The sequence below is a fragment of the Cynocephalus volans genome, chromosome 8 (genome assembly GCF_027409185.1).
Source record: "Cynocephalus volans isolate mCynVol1 chromosome 8, mCynVol1.pri, whole genome shotgun sequence".
Lineage (NCBI taxonomy): Eukaryota > Metazoa > Chordata > Mammalia > Dermoptera > Cynocephalidae > Cynocephalus > Cynocephalus volans.
Window position 1 is genome coordinate 139,097,099 of NC_084467.1, and position 13,979 is coordinate 139,111,077.

At 34.7% G+C, this 13,979-nt stretch overlaps 1 pseudogene; it reads left to right on the top strand.

The window, feature by feature from the left end:
* The window catches only part of LOC134384956 (procollagen galactosyltransferase 2-like), a 162,983-nt pseudogene that overhangs the window by 78,064 nt on the left and 70,940 nt on the right, over positions 1 to 13,979 (top strand).

The following is a 13,979-nucleotide window of genomic DNA, read 5'->3' on the forward strand; positions in this document are numbered from 1 at the left end:
TCTCCTGTGTTTTCTTTAAGAAGTTTTATTGTTTCAGGGTGTATATTTAAATCCTTAATCCATTTTGAGTTGATTTTAGTATATGGTGAGAGGTATGGGTCTAGTTTCATTCTCCTGCATATGGATATCCAGTTATCCCAGCACCATTTGCTGAAGAGGCAGTCCCTTCCCCAGTGAATAGGCTTGGTGCCTTTGTCAAAGATCAGATGGCAGTAAGTGTGTGGGTTGATTTCTGGATTCTCTATTCTATTCCATTGATCAGTGTGTCTGTTTTTATGCCAGTACCATACTGTTTTGATTATTATAGCTTTGTAGTATAGTTTAAAGTCAGGTAGTGTTATGCCTCCAGCTTTATTTTTTTTGCTCAGTCTTGCTTTGGCTATGCATGGTCTTTTATTATTCCATATAAATGTCTGGATAGTTCTTTCCATTTCTGAGAAGAATGTCTTTGGAATTTTGATGGGGATTGCATTAAATTTGTATATCACTTTGGGTAGTATGGACATTTTCACTATGTTGATTCTTCCAATCCAAGAGCATGGGATATCTTTCCATCTTCTTGTATCCTCTCTAATTTCTCTCAGCAGTGGTTTGTAGTTCTCACTATAGAGATTTTTCACCTCCTCGGTTAACTCAATTGCTAAGTATTTTATATTTTTGGTGGCTATTATAAATGGGCAGGCTTTCTTGATTTCTCATTGTGCATGTTCACTATTGGAGAAAAGAAATGCTACTGATTTTTGTGTGTTGATTTTGTATCCTGCTACTGTGCTGAAATCATTTATCAATTCCCACAAGTTTTTTGTAGAGGTTTTAGGCTGTTCGATATATAGGATCATGTCATCTGCAAACAGGGACAGTTTGACTTCATCTTTTCCAAACTGGATGCCCTTTATTTCCTTCTCTTCTCTGATTGCTCTGGCTAGTACTTCCAACACTATGTTGAATAGGAGTGGTGAGAGTGGGCATCCTTGTCTAGTTCCTGTTCTTAAAGGAAAAGCTTTCAGCTTTTCCCCATTCAGGATGATATTGGCAGTGGGTTTGTCATATATGGCTTTAATTATGTTGAGATACTTTCCCTCTATACCTAACTTATAGAGGGTCTTTGTCATCAATGAGTGCTGAACTTTATCAGATGCTTTTTCAGCATCTATAGAGATGATCATATGGTCCTTGTGTTTGACTTTATTAATATGGTGTATCACATTTATTGATTTGCGTATGTTGAACCAACCTTGCATCCCTGGGATGAATCCCACTTGATCGTGGTGAATAATTTTACGTATGTGTTGCTGTATTCTGTTTGCTAGTATTTTAGTGAGGATTTTTGCTTCTATATTCATCAAGGATATTGGCCTGTAGTTTTCTTTTTTGGTTATATCGTTACCTGGTTTTGGTATCAGGATGATGTTTGCTTCATAGAATGAGTTTGGGAGATTTGCGTCTGTTTCAATCTTTTGGAATAGTTTGTAAAGAATCGGTGTCCATTCCTCTTTGAATGTTTGGTAAAATTCTGCTGTGAATCCATCTGGTGCTGGGCTTTTCTTTGTTGGGAGCCTTCTGATACCAGCTTCAATCTCCTTTATTATTGGTTGTTCAAATTTTCTGCGTCTTCATGGTTGAGTTTTGGGAGCTTGTGTGTGTCCAGAAATTTATCCATTTCCTTCAGATTTTCAAACTTCCTGTGTTCCTAGCTGTCTGGTTGAGCACACATGATTTAAAAGTCTTGGAGTTTGCCAGCTGGGGCTATGAAGACCAGTCATGAATATGAGAGGACTGTGGCATATTTCTGGTATTGTCACACTGCAGATTCCTCATGGGACTTGAAATGCAGACTCTCTTTTGCCCTTTTATGAACTTATTTTGGAAGTTTCAAGTCTGTTGGTTGACTCCAAATCCATGCCTACTTAGGAAAGAAATAAAACCAAGGAGAAACTTGGAGAATTTTAAATTTCCTTTGTTTTTTCATTTTTTGTTCTATGTATGCCTAGATTTAGCTTTAACAATCTGCCAGCCTTACAGGATTTTCCTGTTTGCTTTTATTTCAAATATGGATTTCATTCCTCGTTTTCTCATTATTTCCTGTAGGTAGGTTACAGTGCTCCATTCTTCTCTCCGGAATGGGAATTCCTTGCCTCCTTTTGATCCCTTCATGCCTTTAGTGTTCATTTCAGGCCATGAGTTTGCTTTTACTTCAGAGAGAAAAAATCAACTTCCTCTGGGCTAAAGAATGGCCCAGTGTTTTTATTAGCCCCAATTTTATGTTTTACTTTTTTAATAAAGAAGCATTTTTGCTTCTGAAACAATGACTTGTTGAATTTCGGTGTCCAATTCAGCATCGTGCACAGGTCAGTCTCCTTTTCCTCAGTTGTCACTGAGAAGTACGTTCTCTCATTGGTCAGCCTTGTCTCTCTCTTGGATCCTCAGGCATCCAGATGTACCTCTGCAACAGAGACCACTATGGCTACCTGCCCATCCCCCTGAAGCCCCATCAGACGCTGCAGGAAGACATCGAGAACCTCATCCACGTGCAGATAGAAGCAATGAGTGAGTGCCCCAGGAGCCAGGTGATGGCTCTTGTTCCATTGCCACAGTGAACATACCAGCCACTTCTCTCCTCTTCCAGGACTGGAATCTCATGGCCATCAGTCCGCCATGGCTGAATATACAGCTATTCATTTGTCAGTTCATTCTTTTTTTTTTTTTTTAGTTTATTTATTTATTTATTTTTTATTTTAATTTTATTTTGTCGAAATACATTGTAGCTGATTATGGAGCTTCCATGGAGTACTGGCCTCCTGAGGTAGTCTAAGAATAGAAAGGTTCTGTAGTCAGAGAAGTGCTGCATACTCCTTTTGTGAATTCAGCATTTATTGATATATTAAACATCCAGGATCTGCAGAAAAGAAAGTTAATCTGGTTTAATTGAGCATTTTCCAAAGCTACTTCATAGGGGGAATACCTTTTCTCTTTCCTTTTTCTTCTTATACTAGTGCTTTTAGGACATATAATAGGAAACTTTGGTGGGGAGGCAGGATTAAATAATAATTGTTTGGGAATCTTAAACTATTTTTGAATGAGAATGCTGGGTCAGGTCAGATCAAAGTACCCTTTGGAATAAATAGTTAAATTTCAGTTTCCTTGGGCTTCAAGTTTCAGCAGAAAGGAAGCAAGAAAAAGTGTTTTTTCTGGCTTTAATTAAATAACAATTTAGCCAAGTGGTTTCGGTAATGAATTTTACTTAATTAAAATGTATCCATTGTTTATTATTTTAATTAAATTATTATTATTATTTTTTTAAAGATGACCGGTAAGGGGATCTTAACCCTCGGCTTGGTGTTGTCAGCACCATGCTCAACCAGTAAGCTAACCGGCCATCCCTATATAGGATCCGAACCCAGGGCCTTGGTATTCTCAGCGCCACACCTCTCCCGAGTGAACCATGGGCTGGCCCAAAATGTATCCATTGTTTAAATAATAATTTATACCTGATGTTTTCTAAAATGTAAATTTCTAAGTACAAGAAAACTGACATAGAAGCCAGAACACTTAAACATCAATGAAACTTGCATTAAAGTAGGTATACGCAGAGAAGTATGCTCATGTTCTAACATAAACCTGGTTTCTTTCTAAAATTTTTAAATATGGGAACTACTGAATTGTAAGGTGAGGAAGAATTATTAAATTTTGGAAATAACATTATTGTTCATTTAAACAAGCATTAAGATGCAGTATTGAAATAGTTTTGTGAGATCTGTAAGATATTAACCAGTTGAGGGTATTTTTGGTGAATTTAGATTTTAATCTGTGAATATATTTTCTCTTTTTTCCTCTTGTTGTTCAGTCATGTCATAAAGTGAAGTGTTGATGACCTTTATAGTTTGTGGCAGTCTTTAAAAAAGGGAAGTATAAGGGTTTATGGTAGAGTAATAGCATTTCACTTGGAAGGCCCAAATATTTTTGTTCAAAGAAAAAACCTGTAATTCGGAGATTTTAAAGCTGGAATGGATCTTAGAGATCAATTTCATTCTTCAGTATATATGTAAATGAAGTTCATTTACAAAGTGTTTGCAGCACTTTTAAAGGTTAGAAATTGCTGGTTTCAGGAATGGTTTTTGTGACAGAAAGACCTATAGATCTAACTTATATTATTATCAAGTAAGAGTATCTGTAGGCCTGATCCCCTCTAAGGAGAGTTATGTTCTGACTGATAATTTGTGTAATATGACTATCTTCTGATGTGAATAGACTTAATTATTTTAAATTCTATTTCATCACTTGAAACATCTACCCAGGGTATTCTTAACTTTTCCTCTAAATAAGAATAAAATTAAGCATCTAATGTACAGAGTAATGTTATCATTAAACTGATGTTAAGCCAAAGACAACAGGTTCTTCTGGCTTCATGGTCGTCTCCATTAGCAATTTTCAACAGGCCAAATTTAGATCTGGGACCAACGGAATGTGTATTTGCGGAAGGGTTTTCACTGTCCATGTAATACAAAATATAAATACTTTAAAATCTTGTTAGTGTAGGATGTTCATTTCCCCCATTTCCTTAGAGTTGGGTTATTTGCCTTAGAATAATGAGTTAAAAGTCTAAGATAGAGATAAAAGAAAGTGAGAAAGCCACTTGTCTTCCAAATACTCAGTTCAGATTCTCTGCCATTGCTAGACTAATATTTAGAGATGTGTTTGTGTTGATGTTCTCTACAGATTGTATTTTATACGCTATGATGGGCTTTGCCTAAATTTTGAAGGGTGATTAGTTGAGAAGAGGTGTCTGAAGACACTTTGTTGTTTTTTTATAAATCTTGAATAAAAGAAAACATGAAAAGGGGAAGTGAGTAGAGAGATAAATGGATCCCATAAGAGAATGATAGTAATTAGGGAAGATGAAAGTTAAGATCTGAGGTAGAAAATCGTAGGTCTGTTTTTAGGTTATAGGAAAATTGATTTATTTTACACGGTGGTAAGGGGAATGAGTCTTATTTTTCACATTTCATTTTCAGCCACATGAAACTTGATTTTCATTCGATTTCTTTAATTGAAATGTATTAACTAAATATCACAGGTTATATCATAGTAGCATTGCTGTTTTGTTACATGGTACTGCAGATGTGTCTCAAGTTGTTGAGCAGCCTTGAACATTAAAATATTAGTTACTTTGTGGATGTTTAAAGGCAGATGGCTTGGATCCTGAGAAGGGTGAAAGAGTGAAAGTATTGGAGCAAGTAGTGATAATTAAGAGGATCCTCAAGTGAAAGTCTTTGATTTTGTGAATTGAGAGTCTCTTTGATTGTTAATGTTATTGTTATTAAATAACAAATACACATGTCCTGACTATAAACATGAACTAGAAAAAGGTAACGTGTCTTAAATTTTTAAAATGCTACCCAGAAAGAGAAGTACTTTGTTAGAAGCCAGAATATGTACATATACATATATAAAAATATACAACTGAAATGAAAGTTTCATGAAGTAGTTTTTGTCTGTACGAGTTTTTACATGATCTAGTACTTTTCTGTTATATTTCATTTTTAAAAATGCTGATTGTGACTAATAATATTGATTTAATGGGTTGTGACTTGCACAGTTTAAGCAAAACTGATGTTGACTCTTTCTATGATTTAGCGTTCAACAAACTTTTTTAAACATCCGGTATTTTGCTGGGTGCTGTGATACAAAGATGAGTAAGATATATTCTAGTCCTCAAGGGGCCAAACAGTGATATGGAGAGAGAAATGAAAGTAAAAAACTGCAGTGCTTTAACTGCTATAACAGAGGCATGCCACGTTTAAGATGGAACAGACCACACTGTTTCCCAGTAGGAAGATGAAAGTTTCTCATAGGTATTATGTAATCTGATAACTCCTGTTGTTACAGGCTTAATTTAATATGAAATCTAATTATCTGTCTTTTACCCCTGTAAATTCTAAAATGAATAATATCAAGTTTTCTTGAAAATAAAGCATTTCTGAATTTTTGGCTTCTTGGCCAATTTTGTCAGTAAATATTGATGATTATATAGGTAATCTTTTAAAAAGAATCTGTATTTCACAAATAATATTTTTCTAAATATGTCATGATGAGTAGCTTTATTGTCAGTATTTGGGGAATACTCCTTTTTTGACTTTTTTCTCCTCTATATTGTGACTTATTAAGAAATGTTAAAGTCAGGTCAAAGTGTTGTATAAACATATATGTTTGACCATTAGCTGTTTGCCCAGGTGGTGAAAATTAAACTATAAAACAAACCATGAAGTTCTAAATAATGGAATAAAAGATAGATACTTAATTATCCAACACTTAAAAATGATTATGTCTTTTTACTGCAGTTTGGCAATACCTTATATTGATTGGCTTTTCATCTGTGGTTAATTCATTCACAATATCACTGAATTTAAAAATTAGAAGTTTAGTTGTATTTTATCCAAAAAACTTGGTAAAATTCTATGGAATTTAGTTTCTGTGGGTTATACAGTTGTTACAGGTTTTTCCTCTGAGTGATAGGCTGCTTCATCAGGTTGAAGAAGCTAATGTCTGAATGGATGTAGTGGTTGCCTTAGAATGATTTTGCCGTTAGCAGTGAAAAATGTTTTCCTTATAGTTCTTGTGCAGCAGGCCATGGAGTACAGCACATTTTTATAATAAAGGTGATGAATTTAATCGCAAACTGGCAGCCAAATGGAAATTGCAGACCTTGATACTGGGAGAAAATTGCCTATAAAGCAACTCTTGAGAGAACAGGCTTTAAATTTATCCACCCATTTCGACATTGAGGAGAGCATAGGAATCATAGGATATTTTGCTTGGCCTGCTTAGTTCAGATGAATGACACTGAGTGTTCTGTTTAAGAGCTAGAGATAGTTGGTTTAAAGTTGCTTAAGCTTTATATGTAAAGAAAGCCTTTAGCACATACATTTTGTATTCTATTAAATATTTAAAATATTGCTATCCTTTTATATCTCAGCACATGATATGCCTAATGAACTGAAATCCATTTACTACATTTCTAGTCATATGCCATGTATTTCATGTTTCTGCCATGTATTCAAGGAACTGCAGTCTTAAACGATGCAGAGTACTCTGGATTTACAAGTAACACTCAACTAATAGAATGTCTGTCATATAAATTATCAGTCTTTACTGTTTGATATTGTATTTTAAACAGTTTGTATTCTAAAATTTAAACATAGAATGGCAGAATTTCTATTATAGGAAATCTGAACTTTGTAATTTTTTTTTTTTATCTGTAAGTGACTAATGCTTGTCATTTCTCAGGACTAACCTGACCTTTGATATACAGAATTTAGAGTGTTTAACCATGAATCTAGGTACATTGTGGTATGTATTTTGAGATGCACTTTCCCCCCCATGATACACATATTTATTAACAAGTAGCTATGTCCAAGTTCAGATAATTATTTGTGAGTATTGAAAAGTGAGGCCTATCCAGGGGTGGTAAATGTTTAAAATGTAAAAATGCTAATGTAAAATATAAAAATAGTATTATTATACTTATTGAACCAGCTGGGTTCTAAAGGGAAATAAGGATTACTTCTAGAGGGTTATTAGCTTTTGCTTGAATACACAACCCTGACCTGATTATGTTTTCTGGGAAGCATGGTATATTATATAATAAGGATGTGGCTCTGTTACATCTCTCTTATCTTTAAGTATAGAATTATAGAAGTGTTTGGCTTTAAAGCTGATGTGGGAACTTAATATTTGATGATTGAGAAAGCAAAGAATGAAGGAAGAAAAAAGTTTTACAAATTCTCTGTATTTAGGAAACAGTTTATTTAGCTGGTGGACCTGAGACCGAAGGTATGAAAACCAAGGAAAAATAGGAGTATTCCTTTTTTGTATCTTTGTCATTTAACATAGTTTTGTCTAAATTATTATAAGTGCTAGACCTTTCGAAGATTGGTTACGTCCATGTGAGAAGAGAGCTTTTTGTGTAATGTTGAGGATACATTTGAATAGTTAGCCATCTTTGAGATTTGCATGGAAAACAAGTTTGAAATAAATCAACTGCTTTTATTCCTTTGTTAGTCACATAGATGCTTAGTCATTTGGGTTATTTAGTGTATTTGGCTTAATTAAGCTGTGGCAAGTTTTAAAATTCAGATATAGAACCTAAAGGTTAATATTTTTTATGCTAAGCCTTTGTGATAGAAATATAGTATCGTTATTTTAGCTCTGATGCTTCTGATCCAGGAAATGGACATGTGGAAAGCTTTATTTTCACATTCAGACAAAAAACTAAAATTTTATGCAGTTTAACATATCAGATGAAGCTAGAATAAGGTATGCTCATATACATACAATATATATGTAATTTGTATATTTGTTTATAATTTTAGTGGTAATAAGTAGTGTATGTGTGTATATAGTACTTACATTAAAAATTTTACTATTTCTGTAGCAGGCTGCAGATTTCATGTATTGATTATCAAAGTATAATTGGCTGAGTATAATTAGTTGTTTATAAGCTGATATGAAATTCAATTCCCATAGATACTGGTGATGGCTTACTTTTTAAAAAGGGTTTTTCTTGTGATATGCTTAAATCCACATCCAAAGCACAAATGTTATTGTGATAAATGTAGCCACGAATTTAGTTCAAGATTGTTTATGCCAGAGTCTGAAACACCTGAAGTATCAGATTTTGAGTTGTTGTGAAAGGATTTTAGAATCATATGTTTGAATAGTCACATCACTAAATTAGCTCAAGATTTACTGGATTGTCAGGGTGCTGTAATTTAAGGAGAGTGATCACAGTCATATTGCAGTTTCAAGTTGACAGTATAAGATATGATGCCTTTCAGTTGTTTTGTTTGTTTTTACTTAGATAACTGTTTTAAGGTTTTGAGTTACAGTTATGCAAATATGCATTACAAGGTTATGAAAATATGCATTATAAAGTTACAAGCTAGAATGTCCCCCTTCCCAACCTTCTTTTCCCCAAATTATTCATTTGAGATTAAAATAATTTTAAACTCCACAGAAGTGTTTAAACCAAAAAAAGTCAGGTCTTGGCTCAAAAAGCTCTGACCTTTTGAAAGCATTTGTTGTGGGAAAAGTGCGGTAGAGACCATTTGCCTCAAGTATTTGAGGGTCATTTTTAATAAGTTGAATGTACTGTGGGTTTCGTATTTGAAAGTTCATTAGATTTTCTGGACTTTATTGTTGAAAATTTGAGGAGGAGCACAGCAAAACTTCGTTGAAGTTAAGATGTGTCCTTTTTACATTCTACCTTCACTTTCCTATTTTATTTTTATGACATGTCTACATGTGAGAAGTCATTTGGAAATAGCATTTGGTAGGTGACTTTTCTAAGCATGCCTATAGCATCTTAGAAAAGATCAGTTTCAGATTACAGATATTTGTCAGATCAGCAGGTACTATCCTTTAGACCTGTCTGTAAGAATACAGTTATTTCCGGTATATATAATTTTACAATGATATTGATGACCATTATTATTATAACTTTGGAGATATATATATATTAGCCATCTTATAAGCACACACACAGTCTTGTAATCTTGACAGCAATCCTGCGAGCTAGGAACAACTCCATTTTATAGATGAAGAAATGGAGACAAACTAAAACATTTCAATAGATTTTTTTGTTTGTTTGTTTTAGAGATTGTGCTTTTGGCAGTTTGTTTCTTCATTCTTCATCATAGATTATTATTTACAGTCATGCTATCAGCTTTGTAAATTCTTTTAAAAAGTAAAATTTACCTAACTTGTGAACTGGTAGTTTAGTGTCCTGGACAGAAACATGGAGAGTCAAGGTTTTTCTCTTATCTTGCCTTGTCCTCCTTTATATGCACATTACATTAATCATCTTTAGCTATAATAACTACAGCTCTTAAGGATGTCTGTTGACTGTGTAAATAGCTCTCATGACTTGAAAGTATCATTCTTTTCACAAGAGATGACACAACATATTCAGAATGGAGGAAGTTTGTTCAGAATATTGTTTGTTTCAACACTTACTCCATTGAGTACTGACTTTCTTAAAGTGGGTTCACTTTTTGTACATTTTGATCTTCTGATGTGCCTCTTACTGATGTTTACTACTAATGTCCCAGGCACCTGTGAGTTAGTCTGGTTTTGAGAGATTGTTCTGCCTCTGCCACTTCCCTGCTTTAAAATATAGTGTATTGGGGGTTGTTAATGTGGTTCTTATCCTTCTGTTTCCTAGGAAATTATTCAACTAAAGATGGTAGGGCTTGCGACTTCATCTTCCTAGGAGTGTTTGGTTTTAAATTGCTGTTAGGGAGAGTTCCATCTCTAACTCACATCAGAGATTCATTTCTAATGACTGGATTTCACTCATTTTCAAGTTGCAATGTGATGATGGTGGAATGTTGGTTGAAATAAGTTTTTAAGTTTATAATCAATAATTTTTCACTTTCCTACCAAGGCAGGCGTTGGTGAAGAACATCTTTGTTTTTATTCTGTTCATTATGAACTTTCCACTGGGGAAAAATACATATTATTGATATCAAGGATAATTCCCTAATTTGAATGGTACCTTGAACGTGTAAACCTTAGCATGGCTACTCTAAAATATACATTTGTTCATTTATGTCTGTCTGGGGAAGTTTTTGAATAAATGAAACAGTACCTTGAGCAGGAAAAATAACCACTTGCTTGAATAATCACAAGCATTATGTAAAATATCAGTTCAGTGTAGGGATGCAAGGAGTCAGACACTGAGGTTTGAGAAAAAAATCCTTGTGGTGGCCAGAAGCGTATCTTTTAAGCTTTTTTCAGGTTTCATATCCATCGACATAATTATTTGCCTTCAGAGTGTTTTTTCCACTTTTATTCTTGTTTTAAAATATAATAAAGTGAGGATTAAAGTGTCTGAAATCCAATTTTCCAGTAGCTTGTTTTTTCTTATTGTAGCAACCAAATGAAACCACAGAACTTGGGCTAACTCATTTTAAAAACTGCTTTGTCTAGTGTTCAGGTCCAGGTATTTATACCCCAGGACACTGAGCCTCATCTGTCAGTCATTTCTAGCCCTCTAATCTATTTACATTGAAGCTGGTTCTTAATACTAGAAGTATTGTGGTGGCAGGGACCAAATTGCTTACCAGTGTTTCCCCAGTACAGTGCCTGATGTCATAGAAAGATAGGAGGTATTCAGTCAGTGATAGCATATTCATGAATACCTGTTATGTGCCAGCCACTTTACACATATCTGTTGTTCATGTGAAAGAATTTATTCTATCAAACTCAGAGTTTAGCTCTAGAATAATCTTAGATGTCCTTATAGATAGATGAGTAGACATGGACTGTGAAAAGCTTAAATGATTTGTTGGAGGGTGCACACTTAGTTCTTGACAGAGCCTAAAATGAGACTCTTTAATCTGACTTTCATTCCAGTTTTAATTTGGATATACCATTCTTTCTTTCCTTTGTTATCACTGTATATGTGTCTATGTTTTCCTCTTTCCTCTTTATCCATTGCTCCATTTTCTACTCTCTTTCCCATCTTTTTCCTCTTCTCTATCTTGCTCTTATGGTCTGTCATCACCACTTTTCCCACAGTTTTGACCACCTGCTCTCACAGCAGCCAAATTTAATTTTGAGGACAGAGCAATAATGCTGGAGAGGCCATGTGGTATGATTAAGAGAATATAGCTTTTAGAGTCAGACCTAGATTTGAATCCTGACATTTTTACTTACAAGTTATGTGATCTTTGGTGAAAGTACTTAATCCCCCCAAATCTCAGTTTCCTAACTATAAAATGAAGCTGGGAGTAATAAGATGAGAATGAGTGTAAGGAAATCCACCTGACCATACTGTGAGGGTACTTCAGAAAGTTCATGGAAAAATAGTGTAATAATAAAGCACTGACCTCCAAGCATACTTCTTAGGGAGGCTCTGTGTATGGAAAATAATTAGACCTCATTACTCTAAATTCTGATTTTAACAGATCTCCCTCCTCTTCACTAATTGTGTGCTGCCATTTCCACCAGGGGACGATATCTATATTTGCACACTGCTGTATACCTAGGGCCTTGACCAGTGCCTGGTACGTAGTAGGTATATAATACCTATTTGTTGAATGCATATGTGAAAAGCCATTACATTGTCCTTGATTAGTAAGATATTCTTTTAGAAAACTTAGATTATACTCTATGCATGTCAGTTCTATTTTATTAACAGTTTGTACTTTTAGGAAATTTTAAAAGCTTTTATTTTATTATATTTTGAACATTTTTACTAAATATGCTTTGAATAGAGGGTTGATCAGGACTATGCAGGCCGTAAATACAGGAGTAATGAAAAAGTGAAAGGGGAATGAATCATGAGAATCCCTTTGGTGCAATCCTGGTAGGGGCATCTCTTTTTTTATGGGTTAGATTTTTTAAAAAGCTAAGATCAATCTATATTTAGATGCCTGTGCACTTTATCTTCTCATCTGATCTAAGGTAGAGGAATTTAGCATTCATGCAGTGAACATATGTTACTAGCAAAGTGCTCTAAATCTCACAAGTCCAGAATAAAGGTAACAAGCTTTTTTCCAGAAGAGCAGTGCATTTATATTACTTTAAAGGGAAGGAGAATAAGCTAGTAGAGTTGTCAAGCAAATACCCTGTTGATGCCTGAGTGAGATTATATTTTGCAGCTTTGCATGTTTTTGTGCTAATGGTCCTAAGAAGGTTTGCTCAAAAGGTGATTTTTTTCCAAGGATCTAGTTGTTGGGAATATAGCAAATGGCAAAACAAAGTTATCTGCCCTCCAAGAGTTTACATTCTCAAGTAGGAAACAGGCAATAAGCAATAAATAGGTATATCATGCAGTGTACATATTAGACAATATGAACTATGGGAATAAAGTGAACAGGATAAGGGGGATCTAGAATGTTCTGAAGGGCTGGGGCAAGTTGCAATTTTAAATAGGGAGATCAATTTCTCCTTGAGAAATTGACATTGAAGCAGAGAAGGAGGTGATGACGTGAACCACACTGCTTTCTGGGGACTAGCTTTCCAAGGGGAGGGAAGAGTTAGTGCAAAACCTTGAGGGCAGGACCAGCAGTTCATTGTGTGGCTGCGACTGTAGAAGTGAATTGTGAGTGGGGGTTAGATTCATGAGGAGAGTAGGTCAGGAAGGTAAGGAGGCTGAGGGTAAAGGGAGCTTGTGTGGGTGTTGCAGGCCCTTGTAGATCTTTACGCTGTCTCTATTAAGACAGATATTTAAAAGATTTCCAAAAATATGAAACAATGACTTTCTCACTATTATTTTGTAGTTTTTTTGGTTAACATATGATGGGTTTGCTATTATTTTTAAACGAATCAAAAATAAGCACTTTTCAGTTTTAATTTCTAGTATGGTAAGTAAGTATTGGATATTTATAACTGTCATAAACACAAGCTCTTTGGGCTCCTCAAAGTAATTTCTTTTAGAGTGGAGTCCTTAGACCAAATAGTTTGAGAACCCTACATTAGAGGGTTTTGAGCAGAGAAGTGACCTCTCACTTTGATTTTAGCAGGCTAATTCTCAAGAAAATAGAGTAAACTGACAGGGGTAATGGTAGAAGCAGTGAGATCAGTTAGATTATTTCAGTGGATAAGATAAGAGAGGGTTGTGGCTAGAACTAGGGTGGTAGGGGTTGAGGTGGTGAGAAGAAATGAAATTCTGGTTATATTCTGAAAGTTGACTACACAATATTTGGGATGAGATATGAAGTGTGAGAATGGACTTGCCATTTTCTGAGATCAGGAGGAACAAGTTTTGGGTAAAGATGAGGAGTTTGATTTTGAATGTGTCAAGTAGACATGTTGAGAAGGCAGTTGGATATAGGAGTTTGTAGCTCAGAGTAGAGGGTGGTTCTGTCTTGCTCTTTACCAAGATTTTTGTTGGATTGTTTTGATAATATTTTTTTAATGATGGCATTTAGCTTCCATTCTAATAAATTCAGCTTTTATGATCTCAAAAAGTGTTG